We start from the raw sequence: 19285 nt of genomic DNA on the forward strand, positions 1-19285 counted from the left end.
GCACGAGACATCTAGCCTTTATTATGGATATCTATGGTCATAACAAACATCAGTTTTACGAGTGCCCTTGAATACACCGCTAAAGCCAGCGCGCACACACTTACCAGGGACTTGGGAATTATATTGTGAGAGGGGCGGCGTTTCCATGGTGACGCGTCATTGCTTGTCACGTGACACCGCAGCAGCAACAGCACTGAATGAATGATGATCTGCTTTTGTCATTTTTCCTTTTTTATTCAGAATATTCACAAATGTGTTAGCTATGGCATGATATTCCGATTGTCAAATACATGCAAGTGGAAGTATATTGTTGTTTAAACCCATTTATAACGACCGCGTTAGTTGAGCTGTATGCGCGATGGGCGCCGCCGTGTTAGTTTGTGCCGCAGACGCAGTTCAGAGAATCAGATCTGTTGGATTTGCAACCTCTGTTTACAACATGTGAATTCATCCATTTCTCCCGAAATACTTAAAAGTAAGTGGCTGGTGAACTGGGAATAGAATAGAGTAAACATTGAAGTTACTTACACGATGTGTGTATCTGATATGAATAAAACGTGTCGAATTATAATGAAAAGGATTATTATTACCTCTTCCATAGACATCAGTGTGTATTTTACAAACTCTAAATGTATTGTTTTTTTTAGTACTTATGTGAATTTATATGTTTGAAAACTAAAATAAACGATTTGTGGTTGAAAACACTGAAAAGTTGTGGTATATGACAGCTCTGAGCGCGCCTGTCTCTGGCTAAATTCAACATTTGGATTTAGCAGTTGATCATGTGATGCACTTGATCATTCGCTCCAGGGACCAGCCTAGACTGATTACACCTGTGTGATCGTACGTGCGAAAGGCTTAAAAACAATACATTTTCTGACACAAATTTTTGAAATGTAGGCTTAATTATTTTATTTTTTTTTTTTTCTGAGAAATGCTTGGTTTTCACCGAACACGTAGTCATATCATATTGGATCGATATCGAGATATCTGGCATGAAAATAGAGATATGAAATTTTGTCCATATCGTTCAGCCCTAATTTGGACTAAACAAGATATACACTAGCAAGGTAAAATCACTTATTGCTAATACAACATAATTGAAGATCAGTGGGAAAAAATAATAAAGAATGAATTGTGTGGAATGTACTGGAAACTATCCATGAGGCATACGTAGACATCAAATTCGGAAGACGCAGGCGTCACATTCATTGAGACGAGTGCAAGTAGAAAAGTCATTTTTGGACCCTTCGGAACGCCATCACACAGGGGTACTCTCTGCATGTGTAACTGCTCGTAGACACGGACAAGGACACAAAAGTATAAATGAAAATCGACTTGTAGCCCATGGTCTACATGGCGCAGGTCCGATGCTGAAGTATAAATCAGCCTTAACACAGTAAGGTGGATAGGCTACCGCACCCCATCAGTTATTTGGTTCTATACTGCCACCTGTTGTCACAGTTGTATAACTTGGAGAAGATCACGAGAAAACGTGAAGAAGAAAAAAAATATTATATTATCCATGGCTGTTTAGGGCTTCCATAGAATAACAATAAAAGTGACATGGATAAAATCTGGGAAAATGACAAAACACAACACTAGATGTGTATACACTATTTATGCATTACATTAATATTTAATTAACATATTTATAATTATTGAATTATAATGCTTTTATATCAAGTCATTTAAAAAATAGTCTTCTCACAGATCCAGCTATAAACGTCATTACATGGATAATCAGCCCATCCAGTTGGTTGAGTCAAAGCACAGTCTTCATTACCGTTGCCATTAGGCTCTGAAGACACCCAGAAGCTGAAACCACAGATCAGCATTAGATGTTCAGTGATGATTTCTGTGTGATATTATACTAACTGTGAGAATCATTTATTAGATATTAATCAGTTCAGAGATTTCTCACCTAGAGTTCAGTGAGCTGCCATCAACCCATTTCCATCTGCCCTCCACATCACTGTCAGTCAGACCAATCCAGACTCCAGCACTGTTAGAAATGTTCTTAACAAATTCCTGAGGAGTCATTTTAAACAATTATATCTTAGTGACAACATACACATTAATAATTATAAAAAAATAATAATTCATTACATTTATATAGCACTTTTCTAGGCACTCAAAGCACTTTACATAGAAGGGAGAATCTCCTCAAACCACCACCAATGTGCAGCATCCACCTGGATGATGCGACGGCAGCCATATTACGCCAGAACGCTCACCACACACCAGCTGATTGGTGGAGAGGAGACAGAGTGATGAAGCCAATCATTATATGGGGATTATTAGGAGGCTATGATGGACAGGGGCCAGTGGGCAAATTTGGCCAGGATGCCGGGGTTACACCCCTACTCTTTATCGAAGGACATCCTGGGATTTTTAACGACCACAGAGAGTCGGGACCTCGGTTTAACGTCTCATCCAAAGGACTGTGCTCATTGACAGTACAGTGTCCCCATCACTGGAGTGTTTGGACCCACACAGACCACAGGGTGAGCGCCCCCTGCTGTCCTCACTCCAGACTATGCACACTCACTCTCTCTCTCTCTCTCTCTCTCTCTCTCTCTCTCTCTCTCTCTCTCTCTCTCTCTCTCTCTCTCTCTCTCTCTCTCTCTCTCTGCAGTCTCTCACTCACTTGTTCCTCTTTGTTGTTTATGATGATCAGATCTGCTCCTCTCGCTGTACAGTATCTTCTGCTCTCAGTCCAGTTCTTCTTCTCATTTGATTTGTAGTAAAAACTGGACTGATAGTAAGTCCATTCATCTATTAACAGAACAAGTTAAGATATTAGCTTTTTATTCTCATTTACACTCACCTGTCTGTAACTTATAACAGATAGTAAACTCATTGATTGTGTGCAAATTTACTGAGATCGCAACCCAACCTCATTTATTTTAAAAAAAATTAAAATAAACTACCACAAATCTGAAGTTCATTTTTTAGCCAGTATCGCTCATTGGTCAGGTTTTCATTCTTGGATATTAGCTGGACTCTCTCATTGGTCAGGTTTTTCTTATTCATTATTAGCCCATCTCTCTCTTCTGTGATGTTGGTGATCTTGTTTAGTAGCTCATCTCTCATTTCTGTAAGATTAGTAATGTTGATTCGTATCTGGTCTCTCTCTTCAGTGTAGTTTGTGCTCAGTGTATGGATGTGGACACACAGCACTATGACTGCAGTCAGCAGAAGAACACACAGCAGCCCCAAACACACTGCAGCTGCTCTGGAGCTTCTGTTCCTCACACAATCACTTCCTGAAGATGACAGATATTATGCTAGACTATTTTCTTTTTTTTATTATTTAAAACAATTTACATCAACTTTTATGAGTGAATGTATAAGTAGTTAATCTCATTTACCTGTGTGTTGTGGTGTTTTAGTTTTCATTGTTTCGGTGTTAAAGTCCTCCGTGTTTTTCTTATGTTTCATGTCTCTTACAGCCTCGGCGCTGATGTAGATATCAACTGCCTTCTCTATTCTGTCTTCTGAATCCATCATCGAACCTTTATCCATACCATCATTCACAAGCCCAGACATTCTTAGTGCAGTTAAAATGGTTACAGTTGTTTAACTAAATAAAAAAATGTGTCAGTGGTAAAAAATAAAATTAAAATAAAAATTTAAATTCTTGGACTATACTGAAATATGCATGATTAATCTCAGTACCTGTTCAGGTGATGGGATACTCGTTGAGTCTGTGATCTATTTTCCGACTTTACCTCTTACCACGTCGACATATTCTTAGACATCATCAATGTTTTTTTTGTAATCTCCGCTGTAGATTTTCTGAGTTGTACCTCTTTCTATATTTTTAACTCTTTTGTTGTTAGAAAAGTAACTTTAACTCTAGTTTCTCTCCTGGAGTGGACTGAGTTTAGTTCCTCATCTGTGTTTATGAGACCAGTATTCAGAAAGGAACTATTTAGTAAATGTTTTAAGTATTTATGCATAAAGGAACTTCAGCTGCGCTAGGCCACTGGAAATTATTGTTTCAACAATACGGTTTGTGTTTATTTAAATGATGTTCAAATGCATATGTTAATTTTCATGGTGGGAGGTGTTAAACAATTTTAGGGTTTTACTAGTACATCAAAAGTTCAGATAGCTGATCGACTTATGGTTAGTTAGTTTTTTTTTGGTGGTGGTGGTAAGTTAGCTACTATATTTGGTAACACTATAATAACATTCAGTTGTTAGTCATTTATAAGTGGTTAGTTAATGATAAATGAATAATTTACAAAACATTCATAAATGATTATCAAGCGATATGTTAACATTTTACATAGGTTTTATAAATTAATAAATTAGTATAAATTAATTCATTAACAAGTGTTTAGTAAATGATGAACTACTCATTTAAGAAACATGACAAGTTGGACGTTTGATGGAGTATTTCTGTGTCAAAAATACTCCTTCCGGTTTCACACAAGTTTCGGAGAGTTTTTTCCGAGTATGTCCTTGTATGGGCCGTACGGGCTCTTCTCCCGGAAGGGTGCGCGCGCGAGCGACCAGAACAAGAGAACAAATGCACGACACCCATCAAGGTTATTTTCGTAAACGAAAACTGAAACTAAGACTAAAACTATTGGTCAAAAAACATTTTCGTAAACTGAAATAAAATTAAAAAATCTGAATAAATAAAAAACTAAAACTAAACGAAACTAACTACTCTTACTAAAAAACTAACTGAAATAAAATAATAATTAGCAAAAATAAGTATTCGTTTTCGTTATTAATAAGCTCTCTTTAATGCGGTGGAAAATCTGACTGTGGCGGTTGAGTGAGTGTCTGTATATTGCGCTACTGCGCGTGAAGTGATCTGAGGAGGAGATTAACCGCTGTCCTGTGACGGGCGCGTGCAGACAGGCAACACACGGCAGTTCACAAAGAATCAATGCGTCCGTGGCAGTGAAATGGGAAATAACACAAGGTAATGAGCTGCACGTTGAACTTCTTTTAACTTAAGCTCACTGTTTTAGAATGCCGTTTCTTACTCGACGAGAGACGCAGGCGCAAAAGTCAGCAACTAACGTTAGTAGCAAGTACTAGCCTACTGTGCGTTTGAGATTTCATGTTTGCATAATATTGACAGGCTCAAAGGTGTTATCATAATCATTTACTACGAATACTATTATTATCTGTGTGGAGACATTTCCCCACAAAGTAGGGAATACCAGGACACACACACACACACACACACGTTTGTTTATAAGTGAGGACATTGCATGGACTTCCATTGATTTTATATCGGTTAATGATATTTTATATCCCCTAACCCAATCCCTATACCTACCCATCCCAAGAACGTGCAAAACAATAGATTTAAATTTAAATGTTTTGGCCGATTTATAAGCCTTTTTAACTAGTGAGGACATTTGACTGGTCCTCACTAGTTAAAAAGGCTTATAAATAATAAGTTATCATAATATTTTACTAGATAAATTAGGACATTGGTCCCCTTTACAATTATAGCACAACAAACACACACACACACACAGGTTTGTTTCACTATATTAGTGAGGACATTACATAGACTTCCATTGATTTTATATCAGGTCAATGATATTTTCTATCCCCTAACCCAACCCATCACAGAAACATCAGATCAACAGATTTATATAAACACATGTTTTGGTTGATTTATAAGCCTTTTTAACTAGTGAGGACCAGTCTAATGTCCTCACTAGTGGGTCATTTTCATGTTTTACTATATAAGTGAGGACATTTGTGTCTTCACAAGTATTGCCAAACAAGGAACACACACACACAGCACAACAGTGTGTGTTGGCTGTATTCAGATGACTTTAGCTGTGGTCTTACGCTGCTAGCCTACATTGTACTACTGAAGAAATTAAAATAAGCTTTTAATTGTTTAACAATATTTCATCTTTGTTATGAATGAGTTTGTCTGGAATTTATCATTTTTACTTTTATATTTTACGTTGCATTTATTTTGTTCTTTAAGATAGATCCTCTGAATATTAGCCTATGTCAAAAATATCAAATATAATTTTTTAATATCAAAATATAATTTATTTCATTTTTAATCTCCAGATCGTTGTTTGTATAGGTCATAGTTTGACTCAAGCTTTTTTGCTCAAAGGTGAAGACCCAACTTTATGCATGTTTTGTAAGACCTTCCTGGGTTTAAACAATAATGCTTGTTTTCAAGTTATTTCACTTAAGGAAGTAAGATTAAACTCTAATCTGTGCAAACATTAAACTTTGCTGAATTTAAAAACCTTGATTTGGTCTCTACACTTCATTATGGTAACTCTGCTAAACTATAATTACTAAAACTAAAACTGAAACTAAATAAATAAAAACTAAATAGAAATGTATTTGCAAAATAAAAACTAAACTAAAACTAGCAAAACCATTTGTAAAACTAACTAAAACTAAACTGAAATTTGTAGCAAAATTGAAAACGATACTAAAATAAAAACTAATTTCAAAAAGCAAAACTATAATAAACTTGACACCCATAAACACTGCTCTCAAGGTGCAGATCCACTCGTCCGTGCAACACTTTGTCGTGCCGCGCTCCACTTTATTCCTATGGGTGACGTCGAGCGTTTTTAACGCGTCCGCATTGCATTCCGGGAAGGCAGCGCTGCATTAGAACCGATTTGAACGCAAAAATAATGGGAAGCTTCACAACATCACGCTTCGGTCGTGTCGCAAAAGTGGATCTCCACGGTCACTGCTGTCACAGGACTTCACGAAATCAACAATGTTACCAAAGAAGTGTGTTTTTGACGGAGCGGTCCCAAACGATAAAGGTTCACGGTCGTGCTTTGGAAACAGGTGGTGAGTAAAACTGCTTCAAATTGCTGTTGGCTATTGTCGCGTAAGTAAACATCAGTAAACAACACTGTCGTGTATAACGTTAGTTAATTTATCAATGGAGCATGCGATCTATGGTGTGTGTTTAGTTACATTTGTTTAGCTGACCAATATAGGTGTCAGTTTGTTTATTGTAAAACCAAACATAAACCTAGGGGAAGTTCACACAAAGCGTGCTTCGTCATTCAAATGCCCTAACATTACTCCATTGTTTTTCTATGTATAACGTTAAACTAGTCTGATGTGCAAAGCTGTTTTGCTTGCTACTGCTAAAGTTTAGTCGCATACAATAGTCCATAAACCGAATCATGTCCTCATAAACCACGAGTAAACCCACACAAATGTTGACAGGCCACTGTTTTTTTATTATTATTAAATACAGTACATACCACAGAGACGGACGTCCTGCTGTTGCTGCTTCTCCTGTTCAATTTATTTCAGCCAGATTAGTTGAATCTGATTGATAGCCATGGTTTATTAGGGTAATATTTTCTTTTCCACGTTTGAGGATGTCACAGCTTTCAGACGCTCTCAATGCAACAGCTGCACGCTCGTGATTCTTTAGCTCCGCCCACACGATACGCCCCCATCTGCTCGTTTTTTTTCCTGAAAGACTCGGTACAGCCTATCTTTCTTTTATAAATATAATAAAACTAAAGACTTTTCGGAGATATGAAGGATATATACCTACTCTATAGGTACTTAAGATTGACATGAGATTGACTGAAACTCAGTGTTTAACCCCCCCTTTAAGTAATATGCTAACAATTTACGTATCTCTCATAAATTATCTTTAAAAAATAACATCATAAAATAATCAAACCGATCCTTAGTATGGTTAAGTTACTAGGTAACATACTAATCACTGAAATAACGTACCATTATCAGTAACACTTTAGAATAGTGGTCATTGGTTAACATTAGTAAACAACATAAGTTAACATGAACTAATAATGAACTGCCCTTATAAAGCATTTAATTATCTTTGTTAATGTTAATTTCAGCATTTACTAATGCATTATTAAAATCTTGTTAACATTTGTTAATGCACTGTGAACTAACACAAACAAACCTTGAACAGCTGGATTTTTATGAACTAACGTTAACAAAGATGAACAAATACAGTAACAAATGTACTGCTCATATAGTTCATGTAGCATCTGGAGTCTCTTTCTCCAGGATCAAAAATGAGTCAATTCTGACATTTATGGTGGATAGATTTTAGCCACATATAAATTAGGGGCCCGATGCCAATAAGTCTGAGGGGTCTTCGAAGGTTTAGTGACCTAGCTGAAGTAGAACATGCAACATCTTTGGAGGACTGTGACAACTTCAATCAGATTCTAACCTTGTTCCACCATCTTTATTTAGTCGTATGTATTCGTAGTATCAATTATTAAAACCATTGTATCCATGTTTAATTGTCATTGTTGCTGCTCACAAAACATAAGTCACTTTAATGTTCAGGGCCCGGCCCCGTATTCATAAAGATTCTAAGAGTCCTCTCAGAAAACTCCTAACTTAGCTTAAAAAAATTTACGTAGGAGTCTTAGCTTAAGAGCTATTCGGGACCGATCTGAGAGCATCTCTGAGCAAGGAAAATACAAAAACTTTTATCTTAGTGAAGAGGCGTGGCTGACCCTGTTGCTACGCATGACACAGTCTTTTGAAGACTGTGATTGGTTGGTTGTCCAAAAAAGGGAAAAAAGGAGAGCTTTTAAGTATAGGGTCTATTCTAAGCCTTCACTTTGAAATTGCAAGTGCAAATTGTTCTATTACACACACACACACACACACACACACACACACACACACACACACACACACACACACACACACACACACACACACACACACACACACACACACACACATTATCCTTTTATTATTTACCATGCTGTTAGTTTAATATAAGGTATTTGATTGGCTTAGAATTATAAACATTGTTCCACTCTTTCTATTAACATAAACCTCCTCGTCTTCCGACGGTGCAATAATTTGGATGTGGGTTCAATAGATTACTCCGACAACACCAGGGAAGCCTGCTATATTCATAAATGCAGTTTTTTGAGCCTGCAAGGTGGGAATGTCCAGTGGAAATGAAATGAACTGTGACACAATATGAGGTTCAGAAAGTGCTTGTAATTGTTTGTGTGATCACTCTGCTTACAGAAGGTTGTGACAGACCTAAATCATCACTGCTGCATTGTTGCATTTTCCCATTTGCCAAATATCGTAATGTAACAATTACTTACATTTCTGGCGCTATGGCATTCCTGCGCTGTGGCAGAGATGTTAGCGTGTCTCTAATAAGATCCGTCACAAACATAATCCCTACACCATTTAATCTATAGCATCTTGTTAACTTACTGTCATCCATTGTCTGCAACATATTTCTTCTCCCTCTGTCTTTCTGCCATTCTGCCGCTGCTAAAGAAACTCTTAGGGTGGGTTGCACCAACAAGGATTAAATTAAGCTCAGTTTAGAGCTAATCTAGGATTTGTTGATCTAGGCTTTAATTTAAATCTAGTTGTGTTGCACCACTTAATTTTAAACCAAGATTAACAAATCTGGGATTAGCAGTATTTAACCTGCGATTAAAACCTCCATTAATTTTCACCGCCATGATGAGCCACTGACAGCAACAATACTAACATTCAATTTCCTTCTTTATTGAACACCAGAAACACTCTCTCTGACATAAGGAGCTCTCGCTGATAAAGGAAATAAACTTTTAAAATGTCCTCTGTCTTTATAAAGTGCTAGAGAGAGACCGTTACTGATCAAGCAGGCAATGTAAACACTGCGGATTTCACAAGCATGGAAAATACATTAATGATCCAGTGTAACTAAACAGCAACAATGTAAATGTTTCACTTACACTCGAGTGAATACAAAGGTCTCGCGCAAGTAAAGGAACTGTGAATTTAAAAAACAAAAGTCCGTTATAACGATCATTCGCATAACTGACAAAATGGCACAGCGTAACAGAAGCTCTAATTTTACAAGCCACGAAAACATTTTATTACATCAATTAATAGAGCAATTTGGAACAAAAATCGAAGACAAAAGAACAGATAATACAATTCTGTTCACTGTTGATTTATGTACTCCGAAAAGGTCTCCATCCACCATTTGGAAACAACCAGTAGCGTAAAAGCGCAGTGGCTGAGTAGCACCGGGGGTGGTCGGCCAAAAAAGTTTTTTTGTATGTGCATGTGCAATGATGTATGTTTTATGTGAATATTATGACATGAGTGAAGCTTTCTTTACCAGAGAAATAAACCAGTTAAATATTAGGTTTGCAATTGTACGGTGAGCCAAATTTAAGCGTTGCATTTTGCGATCTTGTCACCCAATTTTCCCCGAATTTAAGAATTGGTTTACTCCATTTTATTCTACTGGACATGGAGTCTCTTATTTATTTCCCCAAATCATTATGTATGTGTCTCACTGGGGATTATAGGCTAAAAATGTCTTTTGGTTTTAGTCACGTGACTCCGTCACATCAAGTGCAGTTTGCACACAAAGAGATGGGGCAGTTATCTTTGTTTATTACACGGCTCTGTGAAATACTTGATTCTGATTGGTCAATCGCATTCCAGTGGTATGTTATTTCCAGATAACACCCGCTCATACGGGTACTATGAGTTATCTTGACCGGTACTACTTTAATGCTTAACGTTGGCGCCATCTTGTGGCTGTTAAATACTTAAACAGCCATGGCTACAATGGAAAGTTTTAAATATGGATATTTTTCTTACACAAACGCATCGATTCGAATCAGAAGGCTCTATTAACCCATCGGAGCCGTGTGGAGCACATTATTTGGCGGACAGCTGCATTTTTTATGGACTTCAAAAACAGCTAACATTGCAACTACTGCTTGGATTAACGTTAGTCTGGACTTTTTAAATATAACTCTGATTGTATTTGTCTGAAAGAAGAATGTCATATACACCTATAATGACGTGAGGGTGAGTAAATCATAGGCTTGGTTTAATTTTTGGGTGAACTAACCCTTTCAGCATTCGTTTTCAACATTTAGCAGCAATAGATAAAAACTTAAAGCAGTTTTGGAACTGTTTTTCTTCGCGGAAGCTTTGCGTAAGAGATAAATAAAATATTTAATCCTCCGCTTCGCGTCAGGGTCCATATATATATATATATATATATATATATATATATATATATATATATATATATATATATATATATATATATATATATATATATATATATTATATTATATTATATTATATTGTATTGTGGCAGGCAGCGGGGCGAGGGGCCGCGAGAGCAGGCCGGTGACGAGTGTTAATGAGTGCCAGCTGCATGACACAGCGGTCTCGTCTCGCGGCCATGTGACGGGAGCATAAAAGGAGGAGCAAAGGCAACGGAAGACGAGAGAGGACCAGGCCTGGATTTATGTTGTGTTTTCTTGAGTTTTGTTTACGTTTTATTATGTATGTGTGAGCAGTCGTCCGTGAGGGGCTGCCCACGTTTTATTATGTGTGTATGTGTGGGCAGTCGTCCGTGAGGGGCTGCCCACGTTTTATTATGTGTGTATGTGTGAGCAGTCGTCCGTGAGGGGCTGCCCACGTTTTATTATGTGTGTATGTGTGGGCAGTCGTCCGTGAGGGGCTGCCCGCGGTTTTACTTTCGTTTTGTTTATTTATTTTTCGTTCGCCGGTTCCCGCCTCCTTCCTTCCCATCTACAAACCTTGTTACACACAAAATTGACATGATTACAATGTTGAAAAATGAACAATGTTGCGCCAGTGTGTTGGACAGCGTAAGCAGGAGACAGACAGTTAGGAAACGAATTCTATATATAACTTTTTTTAAATACTGTATCCTAAATTGTGGATAATTAACTTAATGTCATATGCTGAAGTAAATTTCTGGAGTGTTAACAATTAAAAGAGAAAACGACAAGAACTGTACAGAACCGAAAACCGTAATACGAACTGAACCGTGTTTTTTTTTTTTGAACTGTGCCACCCCTAGTGTACCATATAGTGATTCAGGATAAGGCAAATACACAGGTTGGAAAAAACCTTCATGATATACTCGCTCATTATATACATTTAGTCATTTTTTAAACAGCATGTGTGATAAAGATTAAACTCAAGGGCTTTTTAAATGTATTATTAATAAATTATTTTTTATGGCAGTTTTGCCCCAAGTATCCGTTAATTTGGTTTTGAGCTTGTTTATGATAATCCAAATGTGGTATTTCCAGTTCATTTTAATTTGGCTGTAAATCTGACATCATCTGTGTGAGGCGTCTTGTAAGTGCGCATGGCTGCGTCGTCACACCCGTTTCACTTTGTAAACAGTCTTTGTTTGAAGTGTAGTCCGTCGCAAACGTTTTTGCACTTATTCTGGCGACTTAGTCGTCTCATAACCCACGGACCCCGTATGTCTATTTAATGGTCGCGGGTGCGGGGCGGGTTGTAAAAATATATACTAGGGATGTCCCGATCAGGTTTTTTTGCCTCCGAGTCATTTGATTTTGAGTATCTGCCGATACCGAGTCCCGATTCGATACTTCTATAATACATTAAAAAAAAATAAAGAAGAGCGAAAAAACGAACCAGGATGTTCCTTATTTTTAATTTTATTCACCTTCTTTTAACATTCAACAACTATAACAAACAGAGCACTTCTGTGAGGTAGCTTGAACAATCAAGTAATAAATAACATAAATTCTTCACTTTTGGATTTTAGTGCAACAGTAAATATAAAAAAGTCCGGGACCGGAGTTGCGCAGAGCAGGAAGTACAACGGCGATATCAAAAGCCCGCCCATACTCTCACAGATGCAGAACAATTAATGCTGGTGTGAAATAAACAGTTATGGAAATTAAATTAAATAATCTGTTCCCAAAAATCCCGAAAAAATTCCCAAAAGTTTGTATAGGTCTAACATTAGTTTTTAAGTAGAGAAATTGAATAAAGTAGGCTAATCAAATGTAAAATAGCTACATTTTTAACTGTTTAAATTAAAGACTAATCCTTACAAAAGCTATTCAATAATGTTGTGCAGTGAGTGATTCCTTATCTTTTGTTTGACATTAAACAGACAGCAGTAAAGGCTACTGCCCCTTTAAGACCTAATGGAAGGCTCTGCGTCGTTTTTCTCGACTGTATAAAGTTCACTTACGGCATATTCAGACTATGTCTGCTTGGATACTCATCAATATGGATATGTTGACATACTTCTTGTGTGAGTTGGTCCGTTTAATTGCAAGACTTGAAAGAGAACTCAATATTTGCGCGCTGTGAGACGAGTGCGCGCTTTCGGATGATGCACAGAGACAGATCAGCGCGCGCGTTCTCATTCGCGTCTTCTCTACACACGGGTGATGACGGTGAAAATGACCGCTCATATTCAATGACAATACGGCAGCACTCGCATGAATTGAACAAAGTTTACACAGATAGACCGTTTTGCCCACGTTTTTCTTTTATTAGCGCTGTTGTAATGTACTGAGGAGCCAGCACGGTACAGAAACATACATAAAGCATTATTTTCAAGTTACAACCCATATTATTGATGCGTCATCAGATGTGAGATGAACCGCGGTGCAAGTGTGCACCTTTTAAACGGCACCCCTGCTCACCTCACCCCATAATATACATATATATCCGAGTCCTGATCGGGATGTAACGTCCGATTCCGATCGAGTCTGAAATCACGTGATCGGATCGGGACATCCCTAATATATACAGTGGTGCGGGGAGGAGTTCACATGCAGGTGTTCTTCTGGCGTTGTGTGTGAAATGTCTTCATTCCAGGTACAGTCAGTGGCATATGTTTCAGCATGTCATATGAATATAATTTCATGGGTTTTATTTTTTTCAAACGCCAAATAATCGCGATGATCACGTTTACAAGCCAGCGTCATTATAGTAGTCTATTGGTTAGCGTTTTACAGAATCTATATGATACTTCAGTTCAATGTTTGAGTGGTAGCTCACCATAACAAGCATGACAGCATCGGTCGGGCACGCCTCCTTCAGCTCACGCCGACGAGCAAACCCTGGTCACATGTTGATCCTCGTCCTGCTTTTAATCTGATCACATTTTCGTTTCCTCTTATTGCTTTCCTCCAACAAAACCTTTTCTTTCTTATTTGTCTCTGCTGCTTCGGACATGACTATATTATCCGACGAACAAAGTTGGGCTCGCACGTCCGAATTTAAGGAAGTGTGGGTGTTGGTGGAAGTGACGTATATGCCGTAAAGCAGTCGAATTTTGTAGTTCTTTTTGTTCTCGGGTTACTACCCGAAACCCGAAGTTTAAAAGTACGATTAAAACGATACAGACCCCATCAAGCTATGGCAGACGTGTCATTCAACCTATTGTAAGTCCATGCATCATCACAAGAGTCTTGAAAATATATTATGAAGATTGAAAAGTTACCTAGTGCTACTTTAAATACATTTTCCTTATGTCCATTTCTGCTTTTTAATATACTTATTAATGAAAACACTGTTGAAACATTTATAGTTAATAAAAAATATATCACAAAACATAATTAACCATACTAAATAACTGTATAGTGAATTTAGTTGAATGTGCATGCCTTACCAAGCATAAATCTGCATTCAGATTTCAGAAGAATCATTTTGATATTTGCAATACAAATGTTGAGGTGTCAGCTGAATGTTAGTCATCAGTTGATCTGATGTTCGTTACTGTCATGAAGATGGACTTAACTTTTAAAAATCAGGGAAAGTTCCCAACTTTAAACAAATAACCATTTAAATGTTTGGGATGTGTGTGTTGTAAGAATGTACAGATAGACTTCAGAAATAAAAAAGACTCGTTAGGTAATGTTTTCTCATTAAAATCCAATTATTTTCTTTTAATTAAATAAAATGTGAATTAAAATACTATGGAATACCAATATGCATGGTGGCTTCACTTTTTATGACGTCATGATTGAGCAATCCAGTTATTAGTTTAAATAAATCAGCGGGGCGTCCTACAGGAACAAGCTGAAGAAACAATGATTTAGATGATAATCAATTATTACAGAAGTTTTGTACTGTTAAACTTGTTTCAGAAAAGGTGTGTGATGTTCCTATGGCAGTATGAGTTGTGAAATATTCTTCTCACAGATCCATTGAGAAGCTTTATCACATGGATGATCAATCCACCTCAATGAATCTGGCCAGCTTCGGTCCTGAACCACAGCTACAGCACAGTTCTCTCTTGAACCTCCATTAGGCTCTCCAGACGCCCAGAAGCTGAAACTACAGATCAGCATCAGAGGTTTAGTGATGATTTCTGTGATATCATACTAACTGTGAGAATCATTTATTAGATATTAATCAGTTCAGAGATTTCTCACCTAGAGTTCAGTGAGCTGCCATCAACCCATTTCCATCTGCCCTCCACATCACTGTCAGTCAGACCAATCCAGACTGAAGTACCATCAGATACTTTCTTTAAAATATCCTGAGCAGATGAAACAGTTCCACATTTATATCATAAACAGACAATACACATTTCATCTGACCATCTCTCATTTAGCTTCTGAACACCATAAATGCACATCAATCTCTCACTCACTTGTTTTGTTTTGTTTATGATGATCAGATCTGCTCCTCTCGCTGTACAGTATCTTCTGCTCTCAGTCCAGCTCTTCTTCTCATTGGATATGTAGTAAAAACTGGACTGATAGTAAGTCCATTCATCTATTAACAGAACAAGTTAAGATATTAGCTTTTTATTCTCATTTACACTCGCCTATCTGTAACTTATAACAGATAGTAAACTCATTGATTGTGTGTAAAGTTACTGTCTCTCACAACTAGGGATGCACCGAATACTCGGCCACCAAAAGATTTTTATCACCGAAACAATACGGCCGAAAAGTTGTGATGACGCAAACAGAAACCACAACCTGCACGACAGAAGATCTGTCTCTGTGCACTCATCCGAGAGCATGCACTCGTCTCACATCGCGCAAATATTGAGTTCTCTTTCAAGTCTTGCGCTTAAACGGACAAACTCACACAAGGAGTATGTCAACATGTTCATCTTGATGAGTATCCAAGTAGACAGTCTGTATATGCCTTAAGTGAACTGTGTTGAGAAAGACAACGCATATCCCTGTATTAGGTCTTAAAGGGGCAGTAGCCTTTACTGCTGTCTGTTTAATGTCAAACAAAAGATAAGGACATCACTAACTGCTCTTGATTTAATAGCTTTTGTAAGTTTAATAAGGATTAATCTTTAATTTAAACAGTTAAATATGCTGTTATTTTACATCTGATTAATTTATTAAATTTCTGTACCTTTCAGCAGGCCAGTAGGCCTGTGCATTATTATTTAATGTTTAGTTTTGTTTATTTAATGTTAGTTTGAATTGTATTTCCTGCTGTGCATTGCTGCAATGTGGTAAATAAATATTTGCATAATTTGTAATTGATTTATTATTGATATCTGTGTTTCGGTTTTAGGCTTTCGGCCTTGGTTTCCTCTTTTTCGGTTTAGGCCATAAATTTTGATTTCAATGCATCCCTAATCACAACCCAATTACATCATGCTATAAAAATATTTTCTGTATAGAAAATAAATAGACTAAAGAAACTTTACCACAAATCTGAAGTTCATTGGTCAAGTTTTTGTTCTTGAATATTAGCTGGTCTCTCTCATTGGTCAGGTTTTCATTCTTAGATATTAGCTGGTCTCTCTCATTGGTCAGGTTTTCATTCTTAGATATTAGCTGGACTCTCTCATTGGTCAGGTTTTCATTCTTGGATATGAACTGTTGTCTCTCTTGAGTGAACATGACACACAGCACTATGACTGCAGTCAGCAGAAGAACACACAGCAGCCCCAAACACACTGCAGCTGCTCTGGAGCTTCTGTTCCTCACACAATCACTCTCTGAAGATTAACACACATCATGTCATTCTCTTTATTTGCACTTAACTCAGTTCACATCAACTGAAAACAAGCAAACTGAGTGCATTATTAATCTCAGTACCTGTGAATTCAGGTGATTTTCCTTGAGTTGAGTCTGTGATCTCTTTTCCAATCGTATCTTCAGTAACGTCATCATTTTCATAGATCCCATCAGTGGTTGGTTCATTTATGTACAGGTCAAACTCCATTCTATATTTTCATTTACACTTTCAGACAGTTTCAGTGTCGTCAGGATGCCAACAAACTAAAACTAGTTAGTTGAAATGAGCTTTGTTCCTCATCTGTGTTTGTATGGTCAGAATTTATGCAGAAAGGAACTGTTTTGTGGAAAGTTTCAAGTATTTATGCATGAAGGAACTTCAGCTCACCACTGAAGTACACTGCACTTTTTATTTTATTTTAATCTTTTTTTATTATTTTTAATGCATGGATTTGGTTCATTTTAATGGTATTTAAATACACTGCACTGTAAACCCAAATAAGTTACCAGAACTCAAAAAATTGGGGCAATCGATTGCCTCAATTTTTAAGTTGATTAACTTAAAAGTCACAAATTTCCATAACTTAAAAGGTTGGATTACCTGCTACTTGTACCTTTTGATAACAGTTAAATTAAAGTGCTCATTTTGCTCAACTCAAATATTTGCAGTTTATGACTTAAACTTTTCTGTTAAGGTAACTTAATTATTTTCAGTATAGCAAAGTTTTGAGTTTTCACTGAACTTAAAAAATTAAGTACACAACCACACCATTTTATGTTAACAAAACTCAATTTGTATTGGTTTGTGTTGTCATTGTTTCACCATGCTGGGTTCTACCAATCAAAACTTCCCCATGGGTCCCACCATGCATTGCGGCAAATGTGTCTCTCAAACACAAAGCAGCCAGAGAACTGCTAATATTACACAGTCAAGAGCTCAGCTAAAGCAAACTTTAAAGCAAACTTATCTCCATCATGGTGACTTCCAACAAAACTATAATTTTCATTAGACAGAAATAAAGTCAATCTGGTTAGTTATAAGTTAGTTCACATATTATTGTTAGGTTTAGTAACTTACAAATTTTTACTTACTGAATTTAAGATTGCACACAATGAAAAAGTCTCCATCTTAATTTGAATCAGCAACAGACGAGGCGGAAAGGACTACCTTTTGTAAATGTCCTCCAATCGGTGAATTAGTTCTCTTGTTGCCAGACAGAACTCCTTGAATGGCCAATCGCATCACAATCACAATTTTTTGAGTTCGTTTGAGTTCTGGTAACTTATTCGGGTTTAAAGTTTTTCATTTATTCATTATTTTTTATTTAAAATCCAAAAGTTCTTACTGAACATGGCTCATCAGAATTGCAATTCCTTTTGTTTACTCTTTCATAGAAGTCAGGTTAATGTACTACATTTTAGCAAGACCAAAGTGAGCTATTTTAATTATTTATGATTTTGAGTTCATACAACTTGAAATCTTAAGTTTATGTATTTAATTCTTAGCATGTAATTACTTAATTCTATTAAGTTATATTTAATTTATGTTTTTAAGTTATGCTTACTTATTCACAAAAAAAGTTCCATTTAATCAAAATATATTAGTTAAAATTACTCAAAAGGAAGACCATGTTACATCAACTTGAATTAATTAAGTTAGTAGAACTTTTTCTAAAACTTTGAGTATACACAAATTAATTTGAACGTTCGGGTTTACAGTGTGTTATTCCCCTCAAGGTTTAATAAAGGCGTTCCTGGGTTTTAACAGGCATTTATTTCTTTTTCAAATCTTCAAACATGTCTTTACATGCTCTCGTATCACCACAGATCTGCATTGCCGTCAGATCTGGTATAAATAAACAAAAAACACAGAAACGTAAATTAACCTTAAATTCTTGACATACTTACAGACAATACTAAACGAAATCACATATAAAACTAAGAAATAAAGGATACATTTATGCCATGCAAAACATTGTAATCAGCTCGTTACAAACACAGTCACATAACACAAATGACAAGTATGGAGAAATATACCTCATTGGCCGCATGAACTCGAGAGGGTAAACTTAGTGTGCTTTATCTTCATCTTCATGCTTTACTGACAAACTTGTATATAACTTTATAATCTTCTGATGACTTTCAGACAGCAGGCTCACAAGCCGCAGCATATATCTCTTATCATAGTGAGTTCACCCATACAGCGTCCACATAGCAACACATTATAATTTCCATACGGGGAAAAAAAAAATCCTTAAGGTTTTAAACAGAAGGAAATAAACATGAAATTATTATTTATTGGCCATGAGACATTATTTGTTTCAAACATATGATTTTTAACCTCATATATATTTTTCATAAATATATTTATATTTTAACTGTGAACCATGTTGAACTGAAATGTATCAGAGAACAGTTTGAAATGTTTAGATTGTTGCTGGTTCATCAAAAGTCCAGACCAGTGATTAGTTTATAGTTTTAGAAGTGGCTGCATT

General features: G+C 36.6%; 1 protein-coding gene and 1 pseudogene across 7 annotated transcripts in view; one reads left to right on the forward strand and one right to left on the reverse strand.

The window, feature by feature from the left end:
* The window catches only part of LOC137063129 (uncharacterized), a 39876-nt pseudogene extending 22878 nt beyond the window's left edge, over window positions 1–16998 (reverse strand).
* The window catches only part of cadm2a (cell adhesion molecule 2a), a 604121-nt gene that overhangs the window by 393616 nt on the left and 191220 nt on the right, over window positions 1–19285 (forward strand). The gene's annotated exons all lie outside the window — the stretch shown is intronic.

This window comes from Pseudorasbora parva, chromosome 23 (genome assembly GCF_024679245.1).
Source record: "Pseudorasbora parva isolate DD20220531a chromosome 23, ASM2467924v1, whole genome shotgun sequence".
Lineage (NCBI taxonomy): Eukaryota > Metazoa > Chordata > Actinopteri > Cypriniformes > Gobionidae > Pseudorasbora > Pseudorasbora parva.